Raw genomic sequence first — 24,579 nt, 5'->3', positions numbered from 1 at the left:
AAGATGTTAGGCTATATGACCTTGGCTCTTTTTTCAAAGACACTAGTCAAGGGTAATCAAGGAAATTTCTTTCTCATTGGACCACAGGCATGGGAATGAACTGCTCTCGGTGATACCAGATGCATTTGCTCCAGTAACACTGGAGGTCTTATGTGGCTTTATTTGTAGAAACTGAGGGACAGAGGAGTGTTGCAGTGTTGAGAAGACTTGCCAAAGGCCCATAGCTTTGTGGCCCTGCAGTCTACCCCAGAGTGGACCTTCTCACCCTATTGCCCTCCTGCTTCTCTAATCTGAGCTGTGCTTTCTTCTCTAAAAAAAAAAAAAACAACAACCCCCAAAACAAAAAAACTCTAAAAAATTTCCTTTCAACCTTAAAATGCTCTTATGTGCTTTTAGGTTTATTGTTGGACTGAGAGTGTGAAGTATCTTAAACTACTCGGGCAAAAGATAAAATGGAATAATATTATATACAAGCTAAAATATTGTTTTGATGAAGAGCCATGGTAGGTAATTGCAACTCAATTCTGTGTTCAGTGTGGAAAACTTAACAGCTTAAAAAGGAACAGACAGATGGAATTTCTCTAATGCGTCCAAGAAGGAAATATGATTTCACATGCATATTATATGCAAGTTTATGAATGCAGTCATGGTGTCTGGAACCTAGGTAGGAAACTATGATGAAAATCAGTGAAGTAAAATATCAAAATAAAACATTGCATGACAGGTCTTAATGGGGTGCAGCGCTGGCGCCTTTAATAAAACCACTTGGGAATATTAACGTGATACGTAAGTGGCTGAAGGGGCCTGAACGTCCCTGGTGATATTCATATATCCCAAAATGAATGCTAGCTGGCAATAATTCAAGAAGAGACATGTTTAGCATACCACTAGTGAGATGCCAGAGTCGTGATCACCAACAGTAAATTGTGACCTTTTACTTTGTGTCAGGAATAAATAGACTCTTGTTTATGATTTTTCTATGAGCTTGTTTAGAGCAAAGATTTAGGCATATAATCTCAAATATGGGTGGAATGTGTGATTTAGTAAACAAGCTCACCTTTGTGTATGTAAAAGAGTAAGCGTATTACCAATATGCCAACAAAACCACAGAGAATTCAGTCCACATTTAAACACACTAATGACAATTTGGAACAGTCTTTCTGATGGAACGTTGTTTTTCTTTCTAAATCACCCAGCGTTAATAAGCTTCTAAAAATGGCTTCAAACCAATATAAGTTCTAATTATGGAATTAGAACTTATAACTCCACTTTTATGCCAATTCGGTAGTTAGCAAGTGTCAAAAGCTTTTATTTGGAAATTTTTATGTAAACTTTATTGAAATTCTAACTGATGACTTTCCCCCTCCTCCACCAAAAAGTTTCAAAAGTGTGAAATTACCTTTACTAATTAAAAAATTATGATCGAGGAGCATGATTTCAATATCCTTTAGTATTTCCTCTATTCAGGAGTTTTTAGTATAAATGCTTGTCTTATTTCTGTCATTTTATTTTGTAGGCTATCTTAGAGAATTCTTCTACTTACATCTCAGGGTATCACCTGAAGTGCTTATTTTCTTTTTGGTTAGGATAAGATTTTTATGTGTCTACTAGAACTTCATTTATACTTGCTTTTCCAAAGCATATATATATATATATATATATATATATATATATATAAACTCTGAATTATTGCTTTAAAAATTACAGTGTAAATGAGATACCATGGTTGATTTAAGCATAAAAATGATTTCCTGATTTAAACACTGTACAGTATCTACATATATAAAAATATCATGTTACTCAGTTGATATGTACAATTTTTATGTTTTATGTAAGGTTAAAATTGATTTAGTTTAAAAAGCAAAACATGCTTCTAGACAAAAGAATGATTCCCTAATAACTTGATCTATGTATTCTCTAACTTGCTTCTAATGATAGGTTTATTTTATTGACCAATATTTCAGTATATGGGTAATGAAGAAAAAGAGTTGGCATAACTAGAAAGGAGAATGACAAATACTACATACTGTGGAGAAAGAAAAAAGTTGGTGGCTTAATGAAATAAAAAGAAAAGGCAACACTGGGATTCTTTATTGCAGAATTACAAAATGTAATAAAGTCTCCTAACATGTATAATGCACCACAAAATAAACAAAAGCCACATTATTTGGCAGTTAATAAGTTATGTTGAGGGCTTGCTAAAAACAAATAGCAAGTAGCAAACGTAAATGTGTACATGCGCTGATATATTAAAATGACTATTAATATCCAGGGTGTAATGACTATGGAGAAGACAGGGCAGGGGAAAGCTGTGAGCGGAGTTGAGACTTCATTTGCTGCTTATTTTGAGAGCAGTGACCTGAGCCTCTTGTGAAATATTCTCCTGTGATTTCTCCACCTATAAATAACTTGCTTGGGGTCTGATGGCTTCTAATCAGTGAATTATGATTGCTGACTGGCCTTCAGTTACCAAGAGCAGCATTTATGGGACATTTAATCCTCATAACAACTCCATGAAGTAAAGATTATAATAATCTTCATTTTATAAGCAAGCCAACACTATAGAGTTAGGGCCACTTGCAAAAGTCATCTTACAATGCAGCTATGTCAGGTATTTCTTTCCCCCTTGCTACATTCTAGGTCCTGTGCTGGTTTTGAGGGTTCAACAGAAAAAAAAAAAACAAACCCTGACAGTCTGTTCTCAATTCTTCTGTAGTTTTCTAGAGGTGAGAGATGAATTCTCAGGCAACTGTAATATACAGGCTAAGAATGAATATATGTCATGCACCGGTGTGTTGTGCAATGCAGAACAGCTTCATAGAGCTTGAAGAAAACTTTAGCAGGGAATAAGGAATAGAGTTTTCTTTCTTGTATGTTATCTTGCTAGTGAAAATACACTTATTCACTCTTACTCCTTTTATTCCACAAGGCTGTAGTTCTCTGTCATAGTATTATAGCTTCACATTATGCTACAGGAGCAGTAAAAGAAAAAAAAAGACTATTGTCTTTTGCACACATTTAATGCTAGAATGACCTGACATTTATTTTTCAGGACTGTGTTTAAGAGGGGATTATCTATGGTGCATATATACATATATATATATATATATATGTATATATATATATATATATATATATTTGGGAAAAACACTGAATAATTTCCTAGATACATAGAACCCACAGCCAGTTGTTTATGAGATCAAGTTACTATTTATAAACTCTCAATTTAAATATGTTTAAGCCCCTGCAAAAGGTTTTATGTGTCAGTTTGAAATGTCTTCACATTTAGAAGTTCAGCATTACATCATGTACTTGCCAGCTACACAGATGATGACATGAATTTATAGCATCCACAGAGCCATCAGTAGATCTGATTAGATTTAAGATTGAAATACCTAATAAGGCTGTCAGTTTCTCAAGCTTTGAGCAATGGCATATTGTCTGCCCAGATCCTCTTTTCTAGGAATCTCCTTTTCCTTTGAATTCACAGGGCTGCCATAAGGTACTACCACCATGTTTATGAAGGTGACAGTATATTGGCTCCAAGTGGGAAAAAGTTTCAAGCTGAGCTGCTTCTATTATTTTATGGTTTGGCTTCCTAATTAGGACTGGCTAATTCAAGTTTATTCTGTCTTCCTTTCACATTGGTGGACTGCAGTTCAATTCTGGCACCAACAACTCTGGGTTTAACATAGATGCTACAAGGTTAAGGGTTCTGTCTTCCAGGAGACTCTCTCACTTGAAACTCTTGTTTCACGTGACGACACAGGATGCTAGGTGTGTGTTGCAGAAAGGAAGGGCAGAGAACATAAAGCAAATCCACACTTATGATTATGCACTTGGAGTTTCCTGTGAGTCCCTCAAATTCAGTTATATGCTAAAACAATTTACAGAACTAAAGGAAGTACTTTGCTTACAATTTTTTTTTAAAATTGTGATTGGATAACCTCTGTAAGCTTCTATTCTTTCTTCACCTCAAAGTTCAGATGCATCAACCAGGATATCTTTCTGAGGCTTGGTGTTCAAAATTTTTACTGGGGTCTTATTATAGAGCCATGATTTACTAAGTATTGTCTCTGTGACCAAACTCAAGCCCCAGTCCCTATCTCATCCTTGGAGGTTCAGTGGTTGGAAATTTTCACTTTATGCTTGGATTTCTATTGGTCAGCTTCTATCCTCAATCCACCCAGGGACCTACCATGAGCTACTTTATTACCATAACAAAGATGCTCTTATTTTGAAAGAAATTCCAACAGGTTTTGAAGCTTTAAGCTAGGGGACAAACATTAGATATATTATTGCACTACATAGTCTTTAGGAATTCTAGTGTTAAAACTGAGCAATATGCCTGACAAGAGATGTACTTGTTACCTTGCTGATGTGACTGTAACCTCCTCTGTACAGCATCTTTACAAGAAAATAAAAATTAAAAAAACCCAACTGAGCAATATAATTCAGTCTTTTGAGAATCCTCTACTTAGGTAGTTGATTGCCATTTTCTTCTCCTGGAAGACAAGCCAATATGTAGGGAGAGAAAGGAAGAAAAAAATAATATAAAATGAAACAGAACAAAACAAAAATAGAATGGTAGTTTTATGTATACTTGCATAACTCCAGGCAGGTAGCATATTCTTTGACGCAGTATATCCAGACAATGGAATATTACTTGATGCTGAAAGACATGGAGGAATCTTAATTACTTATTAATAAGTGAAAACAAATCTGAAAAGACTACAAATTGTGTGATTCTAACTCATATAACATGGTGAAAAATGTATGAAGCCCAAATAATTAAAAAAAACTATCAGTGATTGCCAAAGGTTAGAAGGAGAGAAGGACAGAGGATTTTCAGGGCAGTAAAACTATCTGTGTGATACTGCAGATTTAGTACAATTTTGCTCAAATAGAATGTATAACACCAACTTAACATGAGCCCTAACATAAATTTAGGACTTTGAATGATTATGAAGTGTCATTGTGACAACTCTTTTGAGGGTGTTTGACAACACAGAAAGCTATGTGTGTGTTACAAGAAAGGAGGGACTGACAGAGCGCGTATAGAAAAATCTCTATCAACCTCTCAACACTTCTCTGAACCCAAACTTCTCGAAATACTATAGTTGTCATAAAATAATAGTAATAATAATAGCACACACAAAAACTTCATATCAAAATAATCTTTGAGACATACATTAAGCCATACTTTTTGCAGATCTAATAACACCAGATCGAAAAAAGCATGTTTTTCTATTTTGTCTGAGTGTGTATATGTGTATGTGTGTGTACCTTCATGTTTTGTTCAGCAAGGTAGATTTAGTCATACAAACTCTGTAATATGGGAAATGAGTCCTTTCAGATATATATCACCATACCCAGTCCCTGCCATTTGATCTTATAGATAGTTTTTATCGGGATACATACCTGCCCATTTTTAATGAATTGTCTATGACTACTTTTATTATTATAACCCCAGAGCTGAGTAATCGCCACAGACAATATAGAGTACAGGAATTGGAAAATAGCCATTGGCCCTTCACAGACAAAATGTGCTCATCTCTGCTTGAGATCATCAAACATATTAAAAGTGAAATAACATGAAGAACCATAAACTACAGACATGGAATTTAAAAAGGAAACAAAGTTATCAGCACAGACATATTCAAATGAATGCTTTAAATTTAAATAGCTGGAAGCTGGGAAATAAGCAGAATGCGTGGAGTACAATTCCTATAAAACTTGTAAGTGGAACATTATAAATTCTTTGGCTAAATACTCAGTGAAAATGAGCAGGGAAATTAGTCTCATCAAATTCACAACTATAACTAACCAGATACCATCTGCAATGTCTTCCTACGTGGGAGGAAGAGACAGGAGGATCCAGATCAGCTCTTGTAAAGTTTTCATTAAATGAAGCTAACCACTGATTAAAGCAGTGAACATGAAAGAGAGGATTATTCATATCAAATTCATAAGTCAGAGACAGCAAGTGAACTTTAGCCAGCTCATTAGAAATGGAAGAAAACTACATTCATAAAATCTGAAAATGGGATGAGAAAGTCAAAACTTCTGGAACTTTCCTTGTTGGAGGACCAGTCCAGAAAAAACCAAAAACATGGCTGTTGTTTCCAGGATGAATGAGATTCTTTTTAGCATGATTCAAATCAAGCTAACTATTTTCCATTGGCTAAATGTGGTAGAAAATTTATCTTTCCTTTGAAACCCAAATTCTTTCAAATTGTAAAAGAAGCTACTACATTCTGAGTTCAAAGACCAAAGTATTTTGTTACTATTGTTCATTTTTTCAACAAATGTACATGATCAGTTCTGCTTTAAAATATTCTTTACATTTTTGGGGGTCAGTTATGGGGCTTGAACTCAGGGCCTGGGTGCTGTCCCAGGGCCTCTTTGTGCTTAAGGCCTGTGTTCTACCACTTTGAGTCACAGCTCCACTTCCATGGGGCTTGAACTCTGGGCCTGGGCGCTGTCCCTCAGCTCTTCAGCTCAAGGCGAGCGCTCTACCACTCGAGCCACAGCACCACTTCTGGTTTTTCTAGTGGCTTATTGGAGATAAGAGTCTCACGACGGTCTTTCCTGCCCAGGCTGGCTTTGAACCGAGATCCTCAGATCTTAGCCTCCTGAGTAGCTAGGATTACAGGTGTGAGCCACCAGCGCCCAGCTCATCTTCACAGTTTTTAAATGAAGTCAGTAGTTGCTACTGTCTCAGCCAAGCAAAACTTCTCCAAATGTGAATATAAAGCTACTTAGAACTTTAGAGACTCAGAAACATTTTCAACCAACAGAATATAATTTTATGAAAGTCTAGACTGTAGCAGAATAAGTTCTCAATTTACTGAAGTTCTATGAGACAAATATGTAGTTTTTATTTAATTATATTCCTTTCCTTTTTAAAAAAATTTTTCAGTATCTGACACTTTTGCTCCATGGGTAGCATTCTAGCAACTGAGCCATGTCTTCAACCTTTGATTATATATATTTTTTGTGTGTATGTTTTACTACCCACAAATCGCCAGTCATCAACGTAACACCTTGCTAGATATGCACAATAAAAGGGAACTTGAGTTTTCTTTGATATTTTGATAACCTTCAGTCATGTACTAACCATACATTCACACGGGGAGCCTAGAACATAGTAAATAATTCAATTGTTTGGTAGCTTGTGTAAAATCTGGCAAAGGTACCGCCATTACATTCTGGCTTCTGGCCTCTGTGTTAGCAGCTGGCCACCTTTCTCCAACTTTTTATTAGGAAATGGAGATAAAATGTCAAAGCACCTTGAAGTGACAAGCTCTGCCTTCTACTTAGCTTTCTCTTTTCTGGTGTCATGTTTCAAATATCAGATGGTTGTGGATCCTAGGAATGCCGACTGCTCAGTATTTTCTTCTTAATTTAATACCTTCTGCTTCTTGACTGAAATACATTTCTTCCCCTTTTGAAAAATCACACAAAATTTGCTTTCGTGGCTTTTTTCCTGCTGCTATCAGGGAGAAGAAATGCTCTCCCATTTCTGAGAATCGGCAGTCTGTCCCAACCCAGACCTATTAAATTGAATGGCCAATTGTAACAAGGGCTGTGCTATTATCATTAAGCTCTTATTACACATCTCATGCCAAAGTGGTTAAAGATAACAAAGGCCTATTATTTGGAATGTGGGAAACCAAATCATTTTTTAATGCATTATTAATTGTGTGAGCTTGCAGAGTAGTGTGCTAAACAGTATTCAGGGTCCAGTGTTGTAAACAAGAAGTAAGATACAGCGGACTCTTTCCCCCAGTATTCATTAGCATCGCAAAAAGGCAATGAAATAGCCATTTCAATATAAAAAGACTTTTGAAAAAAATCTCTACTTAGCACTATTCAGTCTGCAAGCACCAAGGCTAAGCATAAAATTGATCTTTATTTATAGGCCTATCACCAAAATGTGTTCCTCATTAATTCATATTTTTTTCCCAACCTCACATCCCTCGTTGAACCCATCCAGGTGTTTTTAAATGTTGGGTAATTTAAAACTCAGCAAATTCACACGACCCTATTTTTAAGTGCTTAGTAATTGAATGGAAATGTCCTTAGCTTTTATTTGATTTTTTTTGGTCAATTTATTTACCTTTAAACTAAACTGAAGAATACTATGAATGTGAACTTGGCTGAGGCTTTTGAGTTAAAATCTATAGAGGGACGGAAATAAATGTTGAAGGTCGTGCCAAATGTATTTAGAGATATATTTCTCACAAGATTAAAGCTGAAAGTCCTAAGTTTATTCCAACAATACGGTTCAGTGAAACTTTGTTGTATCAGACATTCCTCATATATAACATTCGTTAAAATAGAAAGAATCTCATGGAAAGGCTCATAAAGTGATTTTCCTCTATGTATTTTCCTGTATGTAATGTTCAGAAGTGTAATACCCTGGAAAACATTACAAAGGACTTTCTTTGTCCATCTGTACTTGTTGTTAAATTTATTTTAGGTTTCTTCATCTGGTTGGTGTTTCACAGTTCTTCCTGAGTTCTGTCTGTATACAAAAAAAGAAAAACAATTCTTATTATTTGCCTCTTAATACCATCAAGAAGAATCTTAGCTGCGTATGGGGGTTCATGCTTATAATTTTTGCTACAATAGAAAGGCATAGGAGGATCTCAGTTCAAGGTCAGCCCTGGGTAAAACTCCAAGAAACAATCTGAAAAATAGCTAAATCAGAAGGCTGGAGGTACTGTTCAAAAGGAAGCAGCAGCTATTTAAATGTGTATCTGAATTTAAAACACTCTTGGCTAAAGAGAAAAATCAGGAGGCATAGAGGCTGTCCTCAAATCAATATTTACACATTCTAATTGTCCAAAGATTTATCAGAAATATTACATTACCACTTAAAATACAAATGTTAAACCTTCTCTTCCAGAACCAGATGTTAAAGAATCATTAAATTACATTAGAAAAATGGTAGTACTAGGGTGTGTAGTTATGACCTCATGTTTGGGCAAGTACTCTACAACTTGAATCATGTCCCCAGATCTTTTTTTTTTTTAATTTTCATTTTCCAGATGGAATTTTGTACGTTTATTCTTATTGGTATGAGGCTGAAATCCTTCTACCTGTTGAGCAGCTTAAATTTACAGCCTTTGGCCAATAAACTTGAACAACAACAACAAAAAATCATCAAAAACAAAAAACTTTGATCCTTTTGCCACAGCCTCCTGATAGTTGGGATCTCAAGTGTAGCGACCAGGCCAATCTACTTATTTCCTTTTTTTGTTGGTCGTTGGGCCTGAACTCTGGGCCTGGGCGTTGTCCCTCAGCTCTTCAACTCAAGGCTCTTCAACTCTACCACTTGAGCCACAGTGCCACTTCCGGCCTTTTCTGCTTATGTGGTGCTGAGGAATTGAACCCAGGGCCTCATGCATGTGAGGCAAGTACTCTACCACTGAGCCACCTTCCCAGCCCCTGAATGAAGGTCCTTGAGGGCATATTTTGTTCTGCAAAGTTTCATTCATCCTCTTCTGTTTTTCTACAGTGTAAAATGTCTTCCAGACTATTTTCTGCAGCTAGTGGAATCTTGGAACGATTCGAATCATGAGGAATCCTGTTTGAAAATCAAATTGGCTGTCTCCAGTTGCACATGGTGGGGTATACTAGTAATCATAGCACCTGGGAAGCAGGGACGGGAGGATCAGGAGTTCAAAGCCAGGTGGGCTGCTGAATGAGACCTTATATCCAGTCCAAATCATGCTGGGAGAAGTGGCTCAGACCTGTAATCCTACCTACTTAGGAGGCTGAGATCTGAGGGTTATGGTTCAAAGCCAGCTGGGACAGGAAGTCTAAGAGACTCTGATCTCCAATTAAACGCCAAAAAGCTGGAAGTGATCAAGTTCCATTGTATCCATAAACTGCTTTATTGAATGGCAACTGTTTTGTACACTACTTAAAGATAACACAAATACATTAAAAACAGAAAAAAAAACAACCAAACAAACAATAAAGCTTGAAAGTAGAGCTGTGGCTCAAGTGGTAGAGCACTAGCTTTGAGCCAAAGAAGCCCAGGGACAGCTCCTAGGCTCTGAGTTCAAGTCATTTATTTTATTTTCAAAAGGAAATAAGTGGGGGCTGGGAAGGTGGCTCAGTGGTAGAGTGCTTGCCTTGCATGCATGAGGCCCTGGGTTCAATTCTCAGCACCACATAAGCAGAAAGAGCCAGAAGTTGCGCTGTAGCTCAAGTGGTAGTGCACTAGCCTTGAGCAAAAAGCTCAGGGACTGTGCCCAGGTTCAGGATTCAAGCCGTAGGATGTGTACAAAAAAATGAACATTAAAAGACCAAACCAAACAAAGTAAATAAACAAAATAGCAACAACAAACAAAAAATAAATAATACTTGCCTCCAATCTGCAGAGTAAATTCACCTACCTATTATATTTCTGTATTATATGCTATAGGTAAAACCCCCTAACCTCCTTTTTCAAAAAAAGTGCCAGCCACTGGGGGCTCATGCCTGTAATCCTAGCTACTTAGGAGGCTGATACCTGAGGATCATGGCTTGAAGCCAGTCTGGCCAGCAAAATTCCATGAGACTCTCATTGCCAATTAATCACTAGAAAACTGGAAGTGGGTCTTTGGCTCAGAGTGGTAGAATGCTAGTATTGAGCAATAAAGAGATAGTGCCCAGGCCCTGCATGCAAGCCCCACAACTACCACCACCACCACCAAAAAGATAGTTTGCACTGCTCTAGCATGAGTTATTAATGTCCCTTAGCCAAATGGATGATTCCATTAGACAATGGAAACATTTTTCTATGTCACGAAGGCTATTCTATTTTTCAATATTGAATATCAAATTTATAGTGAACAGGTATGTGGGAAGAATGACATTTTTGCAGAGATAATTTACCTCCTCTTCCTGTATTTTATTTCATATGTGTGTCTCAAGCAAATGTTAGCTCAATGGGTGGCTTCTCACTCCTTCACTTATTTATTTATTCCAAGATATTTTTTGCATGGCTAACGTGTTTGCCTGCAGTGGTAGACACTAGTATATGAGCTGCATAGTTTTCATGTGTTTGAGGTTCTGGCATGAAACAAGGGTCTCCAGTAGCTGGTGAGGAGAGCTGACAGGAGTTGGAGGTTAAGATGCAATGGCGACAGACAGCAGCACTCAAAAACCTGTCCTGTTTCTGAAGGTGAGGAGATGAACATCTCCGTTCAAGACAGGCTGGTAGGAAAGCAGCTGGTGTGCCTTCGAGTTACCTTGCAAGGCTTGCTGAAGCAATCTGCAGATGTAAGAAAAGTTCCTTCAGCTAATCGAGATTCAGCTTACAATAAACATCACTTTGAGAACATAACTGTGGTGGTACATGGAAGACAATGAACATTTCTTGTGTTCTTAGGTAAATTTCCGAACTCCATCTTTTCTTTTCTTTTTGTCGGTCATGCGGCTTGAACTCTGGGCCTGGACGATGTCCTTCAGCTCTTCAGCTCAAGGTGAGTGCTCTATCACTTGAGCCACAGCACACTTCTGGTTTTCTGAGTGGTTTTTTGGAGATTAGAGTCTCTCGGACTTTCCTGTCCGGGCTGGCTTTGAACCACAATCCTCAGATCTCAGCCTCCAGAGTAGCTAGGATTACAGGTGTGAGACACGGGCGCCCAGCCTGAACTCCATCTGAAAAACCTTGCACCCCTCAGTATACAGAAAATTCTCACAGTTCATTCATAAATTTAAGACTTTGTGAACAGGGTGAGTAATCCATGTGACATAATTTGTAAATAATTTTTCGGGAAGACAGTTTTGGATGTCGTGTTATGCAGTCATGCTGTTTGCAGGAATTGTAGCCAGGGGCTAGTGTCAACAATTCAAACCATCTTTGCTTGCTGTTAATGATTATTGTACATTTTAAGTGAACAACCGTATGTTTGATAATGGCACATAAATTTAAGACACCTAACTAGCCCAAGGAAACAAATGCAGATGACTAGAATGATCTAGCAGGCAATGTGGTGAACTGGAAGCTGTGGCCATTTAACTGATGTGCCACTGATAGTGCCAAATAGAAATATGGACCGGCTGGGGTATGGCAGTTTTAAATTTCCAAAACAATCTACAAATCCATATTTTCCCATGATCCCTTCCCCTACTTTAATGCCAGTTCTCTGATCTGACCTAAATTTATTTTTCTCACTAAATAATAACCCATAATTTGAGCATTAAAAGAGATTTTGGAAAAGACTACTTTTGTGAACGTTGTGCTCACTGTTCAATGTTATGAAAGATTTTGGTGTAATTTAAATATGTGACTGTCCTTTAAGGGTAGGTTAATTTTAATGAAGGGAAAGATATGTACTATGGTAATCCTTTTCTTGGGGCAAGAGATGGAGTAGGAGTTTCTTTGTAGAATAAGTAAAACAACCTTTGAAAAGTACATATTCAGTGCCACAAGTACAGAGTTTTGTGCCAGGTAGAGATTGTGTTCTCTCTGTGGCAACTTATTTATTCACATTCTTTTACTAGCCTGAATATCATTTTGGAAAAAAAAAAACCCTCAAGTTTTTGAAAGCAGATAGATTTTCCCCCCTAAAATAAAATGATTTTCCAATAAAAAAAAATATTTTTTTTTATCCAAGGGCCAAAGTTGCTGTGTGACAGCTCAGGTGTTTATAGTCACCTCCCAATTACCTAGCCACAGGATGTTGGATTTTCATATTAATTCTCTGTTCCTTTGCCTCTCTCTGACTCTTTTATTGCTTGTACTGCCGCCGCCTTCAGCCTGGCAAATAGAATGATTTTACTAGCAATTCTTTCAGAGGCAGGTTGAGAAGCTCTTGGAACCTAAGGCCTAATTTGAAGTTAGAGTTTTTGGCAGTTTTTACTGATACATTCCCTTGCCAGTCCTACTTGCCTTTAAGTAGCTAAGGATAACTGGGATTTGTGTTTTCTTCTCTTTGTAAAACGCCCAGGATTTTTGGTATTTTGCCTTGAGAGGAAGAATGTCAGGTCTTTTTTTTTTTTTTTTTTTTAATAGGGAAAGCAAGAGGAATAATGCTAATGCTGGACGTCAGTGAGAGCTAAGCACATGGCTGGTATGGTCGGGTCAGGAGAGGATGGCTTTGATACATTTCCTTCTACCGCTGTGCCTTTTACCTTAGTTCCCTCACATAGAAAATAAGGTAGATGGGCAATGTATGTGATTCCCGCCCCCTCTCAATTGTGCTCTGTGGAGGTCCAGAACTTTTATCTAGTTACCTCAGAGAGTTGAGTAAGGTAGAGCTTTGATCTGCACAGAAGTTTATTCCACTAGGCAGTTTGAAAACCCAAATTCCTTATGATTGTTTCGGAAACATTCAAGAAGTCTATGTATGGGCATTGATTTCTCCATCTAAAATTCTTATGTTGGAATGTAATCACCACAGTGACAGGCTCTCGAGGTGAAGCCATGGGGAATTGAGTAAAGCGTGAAAGTGGGGGCTTTAGGAATGGGATTAATGTCCTCATTAAAACAGACTTGAGAGAACTTGTTCTTTTCACTAAGTTAGGTCACTTGGAAAGAGGACATGAGGAAGACTGGATCCTCACCAGATATGGAATCAGCTGGTGCCTTGATGTTGACATTCTCAGCTACTAGTGCTGTTCAGAAATAAATTTCTGTTATTTTTTTTTAAATAAATTACCAAGCTGAGGCATTTTACTTAACAGCAAGGCTAGACCAAGACAAATCTCTATCTGCTCACAATGGAAACACCACACTCCTCCCAACCTGAATAATTTTTTTTCCCCCATGTTTTCTATAGAAGATTCTCCCGACACCTTCTGTTAATACCCAATCCCTATTCATTAAAAAAATCAATATATATGTCAAATGTCATAAGCATGCCATTAATTCCTGAAGAGCAGACACCCTTTATCCCCCCCTACCTATATACAACATATCTCTGAGCGCATATTAGAAAAAATACTATCACCAAGGTACAGTTTAATCAGTGAACATGTCGATATTAATATCAGGATTTTCCTCTACGTAGGCAAGGATGATAAAACGTTGCTTTTCTCTAGTGAAAATACATTTCTTTTGTGTCCCCCTCCTCATTTCCTGTCAGAGTGACGGAGATTTGATTTTAGTACATTCAGAGTTGCTTCCTTCCACAGAATTGCATTTGGGTTCTGGGGATTTATTTAGTGCTGGGAATGAGGAGGGGGTAATATACCCTTCATTTTTTAAAATTTATGCTGTGATATTGTTCTAAGAGGTGGAAAAATGGGTGGATAAAATGAAGAAGTGTCTGCCTTTGTGGGATAGACACACAAGATATCAAGTGGTATGAAATCCTGCCTGCCCTCCTGGCCCCAGTCAGAATAAGGAAGAAACACTTCAGTTAAGGTTGTTGGATGCTTCCCTGAGAAAGTGGCATTTGAGTATAGATCTAAATAAAGTGGAGGGAGAATTGTGCTTCAGGGACGGATGTCTGGGACAGAGAGCAAGATGAGTGTGGAAACTGCAAGCAATATCTAGAAGACTGGTGAAAATGAAGTCTGTGGAAGGGAACAGAGAGAAATTATTTCAGGAATTATTGTTATTATTATTATTGTTGTTGTTGCTGTTGTTGTTATTTTGATGATCTTGGGGTTTGAAGTCAGAGCCTTGCCCTTGCTAGACAGGAGCTTGACCAATTTAACAAGGCTTTCAACCAGCACTTTTGTGCATTCAGTATTTAGTTTTATTTTTATTATCTGTATGTAAGTAGTTGGACAAAGGCATTTCCATTCAACAGGGCAGTTTATTAATATAGTGCATCTTGATCAGTGTCACCCCTTTCAACATTCTCACCCATCCTTCTCAATCTACTCTTTTTCTCACCTTATTATTATTATTATTATTATCTTTGAGTAGTTGTACAAAGGCGTTGCCACATCACAAAGACGTTATGGATACAATATTTCTTGGTCAATGTCACCCCTTTATTGATAAATGGGGGAGGGATGTGAAGGAGATATATTAACATGACTTTTAAAGTCCTTGGTCTATGTGATGTTAGGAAAACGAACCCTTAAATATGTATTTTAATGTTTTCGTTTCTTTCATGCATGTGTTTCTAACGCATTTATAAGATTATTTCTTTGTTGCTTTGTATGTCCCTCCCCCACAGTGTAACCCCCGCTTTCACTATATTTGATGTCAGTATAACATGTGGAGGAGATGGGGACAAACAAGTCGTTTAAGGATTCAGGTGGACCTGTTGCAACAATGAGAAGTACAAAATGTCATGTCAAAACCAGCTTTACAATGTCGGTGTGGGGGGGTGGGGGGGTATGATTGGGTGGGGGGAGGCTGGGAAGGGAGGTGAAGGGTAAACAAAGGAGGAGGCTGCAATGCTTGGTAAGAAATGTATGCATTATCCTGCCCATGTAATTGTAACCCCTCTGTACAGTATGTTCTCAAATAAAAAAAAAAAAAAATAAAGTCCTTGGTCTGACCAAGCTGATAAATTGAATGATTTTCTGAGACAGGAAAGACTAAAAGAGGGATAGTTCAGAGCAAGGTTAAAGAATTAGGAGTTCTGCTTTGTATGGTAGGTATAGATAAATGTGGGAATCTTGAATAGGCAGATGAATATCTGCCTCTGGTATTTAAGGGGAAGGCTGAAACTAGACATGAAAATTAGTGAGTCTTTTACACTACTTACTGGGAGTTGGTGCAGAACAAAACAAAGCAAAACCCAAAACAGACCAGGCCAAGACAAACCAGAAGACATTCAACTGAGCGTGTGTTTAAAGGCAGAGACTAGTATGTCAGAAGAGACAGGTAAATGGATTGTTGACTGCAATTTCATCCTATATTTATGTAGCAGGTCTATTCTAATTCAGAGGAACTGGATGGAGATTAAATAATGGAGATTAAATTTACTTCCATGAATTCAAAATCTCAGAAGTCTTTTATTGCGACTATAGATATCAACTAAAAAGTAAATGATCCACAGGGACCACAGCATGACTGATGTGGAGCTGTCTTCTTGCTGGAAATACTGTGTAGCACAGGGCATAGAACAACAGCACGTCATCAAGAAAACTACACTGACAACTACCATTTGTATAAAGATTGTGAGACTGTAATATAAATACAAGTGATAAAGCCAAGATCTACCAGTTTTCTACTTTAGACAAAAGGGTTAAGATTTCCTCATGGTTTTGAACACACATTTTTGGATGCAATGAAAGCAAAATTTACTCAGAAAATATTCTTTCCAATTGTAGATATATGACAATTGGAGATGAACAGGTACCAAAGTAGTACAATCAGAATACACACTGAACTTCAGCAGCAATGAAGAAAACAACAGCTAAAATTGATTATCAATCAATATTAATATTATGGCACGTCATTAATTTAAAAAGAGGATTGGTTACATGTGTACCCTCATGCAAAGTTTGTGTGAGTATAAATTAGAATACATTCTAAAACTTAATTTGGGAATTCATTGAATGATTTAAAACTTAGATTAATTCTGCTTCTAGTAATTTTAAGAAAATATTGTTATATCCAAATATTTATTGAAGAATTACTTACAAAAGGGAAAAATTAGAAAGAGCTTAAAAAACAATGGTAGGAAATTTGTTAAGTAAATGGTGATAAGTTTACGTGTCATTACTTTGTACTTATATATAATTTTTTTGGTTGGTTGTGGGGCTTAAACTTAGGGCTTGGACACTGCCCCTGAGCTCTTTTGCTCAAGGCTGGTGCTCTACCACTTTGAGCCCTAGCTCCACGTCTGGTTTTATTTTTATTTTTTAAAATTTTAATTTTTTATTGTGAAAATACTGTACAGAGGGGTTACAATTACATGGGCAAGATAATGAGTACATTTCTTATCAAGCATTGTTGCCTCCTCCTTTGTTTCTCCTTCCCATCCCTTTCCACTTCTGGTTTTTGAGTGGTTAATTGGAGACAAGAGTCTCACAGCGACTATTCTGCCCAGGTTGGCTTTGAATTGTGATCTCAGCACCCTGAATAGCAACGACTGCTTTCTTTGCATATTTTTGAAGCTATTTGATGACATGGGTAAGGATATAAAAAAAAAAAAGATGGTGATAGAATTAATTCATTATGAGTTCAATTGTGTGTTTTAATATATGAATGTATACAAATACATATGTAAATAGAAAATAAGAAAGGAAGATTTCTGCCAAGATATTTACAATGCCCACCTTTGGCTAGTGAAATAAAGGTGATTTTGAAACTCTCCAAAGAATCTTTTACCCTTTCTAAAATGCTCATAATTCTCATATAGTGCTTTTATGTTTATAATTAGAAATTATGAATATTTATGAGGAAGATAATATCTGCAAACATGTTTGTTTTCCTTTTATTATTATGATGAGTTCTGTTCTTCTGTTTACCATGATTGGACCTCTGCCATTTAGCACTCAGTTATATTTACAAGTGAAAAAAGAAACTTGGAAAGTCATGTACAAATGTTTTTTCATTCAACTTGATCTTATTCTAGTGGTTGTATTGGTTGCTTATACTACATTGCATTGAAGTCCCATGATATACTACAAGAAGAAGGTAGAACACAGAATGAATTGGCTGGCCAGTAGAATCGAACTGGATGACTGAGTCCTTGGTATCATATAAATGCTAAATAGTAAAGGACTAAGTAAATATATTGAATCAATGAGTTGTTTCTTCTTGTGGTGTAGCCTCTAATCTGATAGAACACTATAATGGTAAAGTATTTCTTAGGCCAGAGATAAACTCTCAGCTTGAATCTGAAAATTGTTGTGGTAGGAAAAACCTTGAATCCCTAGCTAAAATTTAGATGGAGTAAAGAGTCTTTCCTTTAGTTAGTGGATAGAGAATACCTTGGGAAGTTGTGTGAAAAGCATTGTAAAATTCGTTTTGGGTAATGGTGAGGCTGAATAGTGATCTTTATAGAAAAACTCAACCTTGTTAAGATAAATATGTGTCTCTCTCTGGGTGTGTACTTAAAATACTGAAGTGGCTAAGATTTTCTTTCTTAAGTTTATAAATGGTATGTATGGAGAAGGATGTAAGGATGCTTCTCAGGAATGCTATTTCTGGCTTTAGAATAACTCAGACAAAATAATTTGCCAAAAATGCTAAAGTAATTGAAGCAACTCTGTGTAATTGAAGCAAAAGGAAAACAACTTTTCCCGAATCACCTCTAAAACATTCGTTTCCCCTAAATGACCCAGATAATTGCCTCAATAATTCATTTCATTTGACTATAAAGACCAGATTTCTACATTTTTTCTCTGTATAGAATACAGAAGAAACAAAAGACTGAGCTCCTTTCCTTATGGAATTTCTCAATGAAATTAAAAAGAAAATAACTTGCCTGAAGTATGACAAGAAAACCAAAGATTTTTAACCTGAGAATTTGAATCTACTGGAGGCAGGTTTATTTTTTTTCCCAATTTAGTGTCAAACCATTTCCATCTATTTTGGCAAAAATAATCTGGAAAAAAGCATTATGTTTTAATTAAGCCAAAACCGAAGTATCTATACACAGTTATACATTTGTTTTTAACATCCTTCTGTTTTTAAAAGTTGTATTACCAGGTTGTCCTGATGTTTCAGAATTTACTGATCAAAAAAAAAAAAAGAATTTTGAACCACACAGTAATTATAATTTCAGGGTGTTTTAGTGCCCGAGGCCATCAAAGAGTCATAAATGTTTTAAACAGAGTATGCCTGTTGAATCTTTTGAGGTAAATTTGGTGGACTACTTCTAATAGGGTTTGTTACTAATAGAGAGGCTTTCAGAACAAACGTAAGTTTTCCTTGGTTGTTGTCAGAGTGAAATACTCTAATTACCCCATCTGGTCTTTGGTTGTTTACAATCTCCTCCTGAAGTTCCAGTATCCTGAATTGTCCTTAAAACACATAAATTACTCTTCAAAGGTAGCCTGACGTGTGGCAAGAGACTTCCAAATGGAAAGGATAAGAAAGGTCCGCTGAGTCCTTTCAAATGTGGGTATTGCAGTATATTTAAAACATAGTGTAGTCTAGACTGAAGAATGAAACCTCTAAGATAATTTAGCTAAAAGAAAAAGTACAGGCACTGATGAAGTAAACACTTTTGTAATTACTGAAGACCCTTAATACCTTAAATACTAAAACAAGGGCTATTTTGAGGAGGTTGCTCGGGGGGCAATGACTTGCAATCTCACTCCAATCCTTAGAAACAAACAAATAAGCCCAGGAATCAAAACAAACCGTAGTGTGACACATTAGTTCTTAATTACATGGCCTAATTGGAATTTCTTAGGTGGCTCCAACTTGGATAAAAGTAAAGTTTGTGAGGTTAATGAATGATATAACTGCCTTAAATTAACCTTTAATGCCAAGATTCAAGTATGAATATTCATTTTCCTCCTACCTCCCTAATATATCATTTACATCAATGAACTGTACATTTGACATTCTTCACCCCAAATCAAAATTCTACACAAAAGATTGCAATAAAGAATATCAGATTAAGTCTCAGATGCCTTTTTCTTGTCAGGAACTATTCCAGGCCTGAATGAAAGTGTCGCTGGCTGATCCCATGGTGCTTTGATTTGTCTAGCCATATTGACTGGCTTCTCCAGAAAATGGCTCCATAGCGCTTGGTTTTTTATTTATGTTGTGTTATAACCATTGCAGACTTCATTTTACTTGGAAACTTATTTTCTTTGATTTTTCCCTGCCAGGAGATCATTTCCCATTTCCAGATTTTATCATCCTTATTATAAGGATTTTGGGGAAGTAGCATCTGGCATACCACGATCAATATACTGCTTTTAATATTTGGATATAAGCCAAAAGTTTGGTATCTGGAAAAGAAGTGAATACTTGAAAGGGCTTTTTAATGTAGTTGATGTAAATGTTATCTTACTAATAAGATATAATTTAATTAACAACTGCACATAGATGCAGAAAACCCTTACTATTGTCCTGACCATTCATTAGTTATTATTTTGTAAAGATAAGTGGTACCTTTGTACTCAAGGCAGAGTTGTACAACGATGAATTCTGGCTAATTTTAGCTGTGATTGGCAAAATAACAATAGTGTTGGCTCTTCTTTTTTCAGTTTGATGTTTTCTACATATTTGTCACAAGGGAGTTGGCACTTAGAGACTTGTGTGTTAGGATATTTAATGCAAAATGTAAAGATAATTCAATGCAAAAATGAATAAAATGAGGATAGGGATGAAAGCTATTAAGAGAACAAACTGGAATTTTGAGAGCTAGAAAGTATAAGATTTGAAGTTAAAAACAGATAGGCTTATAAGCATCTTAGAGTTGCCAAAGGAAAGATCAGGGGCTTAAAGTAGAGTGATGGAAACTACTAAAAAATAATGCAAAGAGATAAAAGATGGCTGGTAAAAATGACTAGAGCTTTGCCAACCTATGACAAATGTAAAAATGTCTATCATTGTGAAACCAAAATCCCAGAAAATTTGATGAAAATTGTAAATCCACAAATTCAACATATACCAAGTATATCATGCAAGCATACCATAATAAATTGCTAAAAAGTAGCAATGTTAAAATCTTAAAAGTAAGCAGGCCTGAGAAAGAACAGAAAATAGAAATATAAAGTGCTAAATATAAAATACAAAATGTTACCTTATAAATACATTAGAAACAATAGCAAGAAAGAAAAAAACCACTTGTGTTCCTATCTTGGGGTTCATTTCACTTAACTTCTTCTTATCTGGTCATAGATACATAGCTTTTGACTTTTTCTACTTGTCCCAGACATATACTAGTTATTGCAAATAAGGGAAACCATGGGACCCATGTTTCTTTGGGCCAGGCTTATTTCACTTAATGTAATTGTTTTGTCTGTTCCTCCCCCATGGTATAATCCCTGTTTTTACTGTATTGATGCCGGTATAATTTGGGGAGGGGAAGGGAAAAAACAAAATGTTTAAATAGGGATACAGGTTGACCCAGTTTAACAATGAGATGTACAAGATGTTATGCCAAAAAAACAAACTTTACAACTTTGGGGTGGGGAGAGATGGGAGGGCAGGGATAATAAGGGGAAACAAAGGAGGAGGCAACAATGCTTGATAAGAAATGTACTCATTACCTTGCTCATGTATCTGTAACCCCGCTGTAGAGTATTTTCACAATAAAAAACTTATTAAAAACAACAAATACAAAATGTTATTTTCAAATAGAAAATAACAAAGATAAAACTAATTACTGACTTCTTAGCAGAAACAATACCAGCCACCCTTGAAATGCTGAAAGGAATACAAATATGCAATCTGTCAACTTAGAACCTATCTATGCTCACTAAAAATCTTTATAAAATACGAGTCAAAATTAAAGATAAAAAAGGTTAGGAAAATTTGTCCCAAGACTTGTATAATCAGAAATATTAAAAGCAATTCTTTTTATTGAAGTTAAAATTAATCAGGTGGAAACTTCGACCTACTCAAAGAAAGTAAGAGCAGTGGAAGTGGTAGATAGGCAAATATCAGTGACTTTTTTGTTATTCATTAAAAAATGACAATAGGAAGTTAAGAATGATATTCTATGGAGTTTATAACAAACAGAAGTAAAATGGATGACAATGATAGCAATACATGGAATTGCAGTTTAAAGTTAATTACATGGAAGTGCTAAAACTTATTTGACGATAGACTGATTAGCTAATTTTACTTAATAAATGCCAGAGTAATCACAAAAAAGGAAATACTTGAGTTAATAGAAGCAAAAAAAATGGATCACTAATAAATGTTCCATCAAAAGTAAAAGAGAAAAATACAGAACAAAAATTGGGAATGGCAATGTGGGTCAGTGGGATAACATGTGTGACCCATGTTCAGGACCTATCCTCAACTTCCGGAACCAAAACAGAACAAAGCAATACAAAACGAACAAAGATTGGATTGGAAAAATAGAAAACAGATAGTGGGAAATATGGCCATACAGATACTAACATTAAATGTTAATGATTTAAACATCCCAGTAAAAGATTGTTAAAAAGGATTGAGCAACACCCCCCCCCAAAAAAAAAAACCCATCAAAAGTATGTTCCCTAGGTATGTTACCTAAAAGGAAAGCATAACAAGTGTAAGTAGGTTGGAAGTAAAAGACAAATACTAATCAAGAGACAGCAGGATTGTCGATATAAGGATTAGACAAAGTCCAAGAGGACTCTGTCTATTGCCAGACACAAAGAAAGATATCTCACAATTCTAAAAGGTTCTTTACAAAAAGTACTATTAAACAAAAATGGACAGAAGGGAAGGCAAAAATAGACAAGCCCAGCAATCATAGCTGGAGATTTAAACACTTTTGTGTAATGAATAGTACAAGTAGGAAAAATCAGTAAGCATTTGGGACTTGAACATGACTATACTTGATATACTTGATATACGTTACAATGATTGAGACCTAGATCCCACAAGGACAATGCACATTGCTTTCAAGTGTATGCAGAACTGTCAGGGAGTTAAGTATACACTGGGTTGAAGAACAAGCCTTTGATTAATTTGAAGAGATGAAGGTCATACAGAATAAAGGATCATATGATAATATTGATTAAATTAGAAATCAATTAGTGAGAAATATCTGTAAAATAAGCATTTGGAAATAAAACAACACATTTCTAAATAATCTACAGGTAAAAGTGGAAATATCAAAGAGAACAAGAAATTTAGAACTGAGTGATAATGTAAACATAACACTAAATTTTGTAGAATAGAGTTAAACTAATTCTCAGAGCAACATTTATACCTTAAACATTTGGGCTACAAATCAAACCTTAGCTCATTAACTTTTGCCTGAAGAAAATACACAAACAAGAGAAGATTAAATCCAAAACTTTGTATATAACTTCAAATGATCCTGGAATCCTTAGGAACCCGTTGTAAACTTCAAATTAAGAATCCTTCATCACCAATGATTATTCCAAAATTGGTATCCCAAGTCCTTACCTCTTTCTTGACCTCTAGAATTTTCTGTCTCACTGCTTTCAGATCATCTATGGTTAAATATTTCTTAGATGCCTAGGAATCAAAACTTCTTAATGGAAATAAATTAACCCACACCTCTTCTTCTGGATTCCTTTTCCTTCTTTCCATCCACCATCTCTCTCTTCCTTGTTTAAAGTTAATGGTATGTCACTATGTATTCAGCTTATACTAGTTGGGGTCATCTTTTCTTTCCCTCTCACACTCATTCCATCCATCACTTATTTCACCCCTTAAAAGCCCCCAGAAGCATTTTTTTCTTCCTTCCCTCTTGTCATGGTGTTGGAATAAGTCACCAGCATTTCCTTGGCAGATCAGTGAAACAGCTCAATAATTCATCTCTGCCGCTACAAGCTATCTTCCTGTGCATGCATTTCCATAAGGCTGTCAGGGTGATATTTCAAAAAGGCGAATATGATTTTGTTATAACCCTCCTCTGGCTTTGATGTATCCTTAAGTCTACTGTCTTTAAAGCATCTTCTGAAGTCGTTCATGTTTGGGACTCTATTTCTCTCACGTCTTTATTGTTCTACTATTAATTTTATGTTCTACCTGTGGTGAATGTCTCTCTGTTTCTTTCAGTGTTATGCTTTTCTCTTCCTTCTAGGCCTTCACAGATGTCTTTTTATTTTCTGGAATGTCTTGCCCAACCTTTTTTCTTTTCTACTCTCATGATCTGCTCCCTCATGCTTCTATTTGGTCATTTGACTTAGTCGACTGCTTGTTTCTTTTTTCTTTTCTTTTCTTTTTTTGTCTATCATGGGGCTTGCACTCTGGGCTTGGGTGCTGTCCTTGCCCTCTTTAGCTCAAGGCGAGTGTTCTACTGCTTGAGCCATAGTGCCACTTCTGGTTTTCTAGTGGTTTTATTGGAGATAAGAGTCTCGCCGACTTTCCTGCCTGGGCTGGCTTTAAACTGTGATCCTCAGATCTCAGCCTCCTGAGTAGCTAGGATTATAGGCGTGAGCCACCAGTGCCCGGTATAAGTGGTTGTTTCTATTGGAACTTGCTAGAGCTTTTTTCCTCTGTCTACCTCCTTCTTCAATGCATTAGTGTTTCTTTTAAGGATTTAACTGCATTTAATAATTTTGTTTCTGCATTTATTCATTTACTTATTTATTAGTTTTGAGATAGAGAGGGTCTTACTATGTTGCCAAGATAAGTCTTGAATTCATGAATTCAAATGATCCTTCTGTTTCAACCTCCCAGGTAGATGGGACTACAGATATGCATCGCCATGCCTGGTTTTACGTTAATTTCTTTACTTTCTCCTCTAGTAGAATGTAAAAGTAATGTGCACCTTGCAGATAAAATTGTGGTAATGGAAGACTTCTCATGCAGTAATACCTGGAAAAAATATTCGGTAACATTAATACCAATATTGCATAAGCTTGGTAGACATTCAATAAATACTTTGTAGTTTATATACTTTACTTGTGGTTGCACATAATTGTACGTTACTCTATAACCTATGTCCTCCCAGATTTTTTTTCTCTATTAAGAGAGAAAATCTAATTACTTGCCTTATTAATGAGTATAGCTGCTGTATTGAATAGATTATAAACAAATATTATAAGTTTTTAAAAACCATATGA

Source organism: Dipodomys spectabilis, unplaced genomic scaffold, assembly GCF_019054845.1.
Source record: "Dipodomys spectabilis isolate Male_0828 unplaced genomic scaffold, ASM1905484v1 ptg000009l, whole genome shotgun sequence".
NCBI lineage: Eukaryota > Metazoa > Chordata > Mammalia > Rodentia > Heteromyidae > Dipodomys > Dipodomys spectabilis.
The sequence above is the reverse complement of the archived record's forward strand: the minus strand, read 5'-3'. Positions refer to the sequence as shown.